Raw genomic sequence first — 3259 nt, 5'->3', positions numbered from 1 at the left:
CGCAGGCACCGTCCAGTCGTCTGTCTGGTGAGCACCCACTGTGCGCAGGCACCGTCCAGGCGTCTGTCTGGTGAGCACCCACTGTGCGCAGGCACTGTCCAGGCGTCTGTCTGGTGAGCACCCGCTGTGCGCAGGCACCGTCCAGGCATCAGAAAAAAGGCCCCTCCAGGAGCCCCCACCCAGGAGCTGAGGTCACCACTCTGGCACCTCCGTCGATGCCACGTTTATCGTTTCTTATTTGACCACTGGAATCACAACTGCATTTCTCAAAAGCAAATGTGAGCCTCAGCCCTTCTGTGTCTGCCTGTCAGTACCTTTGGGACTTCAGGTTGGACAGGTGAGCCTGTGAGCCTTGGCCTTTCGTCTTCTTCAGGCGTGGCCTTTGACCAGCTTAACACGGGAGGGGCTGGGGGCCCTGCGGGACTTGGGTCCTGGTGCGGCTCAGCCCGTGCCCAGGTCAGGCGGGGTCTCCCGGCCCACAGTGAGGATTGCCTTTATGGCGCCCCAGGACACCGGTGGGGCCCTGCTGGTCGCCCTGCAGACAGGAGCCTCCGCTGGGGCACCCAGCTGTGGCCCGGACCCCAGAAGCCCAGCAGCGTCTACACTGCCTGGGTAGCCAGGGGCCAGATCGGAGCAGGCACGTCTGGACGGCCTGCGGCTCCTCAGTGGCGGTGGGCGCTCAGGGGCGGGGGCTGCACGCGGGGATCACACCGGGGCAGGCGCAGGCTGGGGGGGACGCACAGCATCTCCGTCCTTGCAGTACACCCCCAGGGCCATGCAGTGCAGAGCCCAGCCAGCTACAGCGGCCACACTGGCCTCCAACCCCAGCCCGCGACCCCACCGCTGCCCCTCCACACCCGCAGCGGCTGAGACCAGCTGGAGTTGACGCCTCTCCTCCCCCTCGCCCCTGGGGACAGCAAGGTCCCCTCCCCTGAAGTCCCCGTAGGAGCCTTCTCTCCTCAACCTCATCTGTGCATTCCCCGCCCCGGAGACCAGGGCGTCCCCTCCCCACCTCCCTTCCGTCCTCCCCACCCTGGCAGGCCCCTGTGCCCACTGACAGCACGCAGATCCCAGGGCCTTTGCAGTCCCAGAGACCGGTGACCCCTGCGTAGAAGCCCCGCCCTCTGGGCTCACTCTCCCACCCAGCTTCCCCCGCCCCACACAGGCCGCCCCTTCCCCCCCCACCCTATCCTGCCTCCTCCGCTGCCTGGGCCAGAACCGGTGCCTGCGCCGTCAGTGTCCTGGGCTGAGACCCTCGCACCTGCCTGTCACCCCCTCCCCAGAAAGGCTCTGCAGACGGGGCGCCAGCTGACAAAATGGCAAACACAAGGAAACCCAACTAAACCCAGCAATGTGTCAAAAAGGTCATCGGCTTCGACCAAATGGAGTTTATGCGGAACGAAAGGCTGTTCTAACACTGGAGAAGCTACCGGCATGGTTCGTCGCGCTAACAGATGAAAGGATTAAAGGGGAAGAGGAAACCCTTAGCAAACTTAGCACAGAAGCGCGTTTCTCTAACCTGGTGAGCAGCATCTGTAAAACCTACAGGGAACATGGCTGGTGATGAAACGCCAGAAGGTTCCTCTTCCACGGCGGGAACCAGGCTCGTTGCGGGTGCCGGGGCCCTGGCTGGTGGTTAAGGCAGAAAAGGTGCCAGGTGTGAGCGTTGGAAAGGAGGCAGGTGATGGCCCACGTGTTGGAAATGCCCCCGAGAACTGACGAATTATCAGTTAGCTCAGCAAGGCTGCTGGCTACAAAATCAATATCCCAAAATCAATCACATTTCCATACACTAGCAGCAAACTTTTTAGAAAATGAAAATTAATTTTAAAATATTATTTACACAGCACCAATAATACGAAATGGGTAGGAAAAGTCTGTTAACAGTGAGAGACGTACAGGATGTTTGTGGAAGAGTTCATCGGTGGAACCATCTGATGTGGAGTTTTCTTGGTGGAAAGGTTTTAAACTATGGATTAATTTCCTAGTGAATATCAGACTATTTAGACTTTCCATTTCTTTTTGTGTCCATTTTGATAAATTGTATTTTTCAAGGAATTTGCCCATCACACCAAAAATGTCATGCTCATTGCTGTAAAGTTCATAATCTTCTTTTAACGTCCTGTTTATGTCTGCAATCTCCGCAGGGATGTTTCTCTGTTCCTCATGTTGGCAGTTTTTGTTTTCTCTCTGTTTAATGATCAGTATTGCTAGAGGTTTATCAGCTTTATCCCTCCTTCTCTATTGTGTTTCTGCCTTCTGTTCCAGAGACGTGGTATTATTTCCTTCCTTCTACTTTGTTTGCCTTTATTTTGATGTTCGTTTTCTGGTTTCTTGAGCTGGATGCACAGACCACTGATTTTCTGCACTTCTCCTTTTTAAACACGTAACTTTTTCAATAGGTAATACATGTCCCTTTGATAACTAGTCCCAGAGGTTTTAATATGCTGCATTTTCCACATTCAGCTCAAGCTATTTTCTGATTTCTATTGTGATTTCTTCTTTGGCGTTAGGTTTTTAGAAGTGTTGCTTAATTTCCAAACATTGGGAAAGCTTCCCGTTACCATTCCGTGTTTGAGATCGAGCATAGTTCCGCCGTGGCCAAGAACATGCACTGTGTGATTTCCACCCTTTCACACCTGCTGAAATTCGCGCTGGGTTAAGGATCTGGTCTGTCTTGGCAAACCTGGCGTCTGCCCTCAGCTGCGGCAGTCGAGGCCTGGGCGTCACACTTGTGCCTCTCCCTCTGCGTGAGCACCGGGCTCTCTTTCTCCCCCAGGACCTCCCGGGGATGCAGCCCCTGCTGACTCTGGCACTGCCTTGGCCCTGACGCAGAGCAAAGTAAACGTCTGTGTCCTTGGATGTGTTTCTGCTGCCTTTCGGACACGGTCACTTCCCCTTGCATTCTTTTTATAACTCACTTCCCTTCAGTAAATATTTGCTGGGACTGTCGGGTTGTGTGTGCGGCACAGATTTGCCCTCCGACGGCCCACGGTCCGCGTGCGGAGGTGGGCCCTTGAGGGCAACGAACGTCGGAGGAATCACCCAGGTGATTTGTGAACAGGGACATGAGGGGACAGCTCCAGCAAGCAGGGGCGGCGATTGGGACTGTCCCCCATTCCCGCCACCTGGGTCAGCTCCCCGCACTGCCGCGTTCCACGCCACTGTTCACACAGAATCCAGCGGGTGTCCGCGAGGCCTCTCACGACCGAGCAGTCATCCGGGTCTCCTACAAGGCTTCCTCCGAGGCCCACGGGCC

This window comes from Propithecus coquereli, unplaced genomic scaffold, assembly GCF_000956105.1.
Source record: "Propithecus coquereli isolate 6110/MARCELLA unplaced genomic scaffold, Pcoq_1.0 Scaffold658, whole genome shotgun sequence".
Lineage (NCBI taxonomy): Eukaryota > Metazoa > Chordata > Mammalia > Primates > Indriidae > Propithecus > Propithecus coquereli.
Note: the sequence above shows the minus strand (reverse complement) of the source record.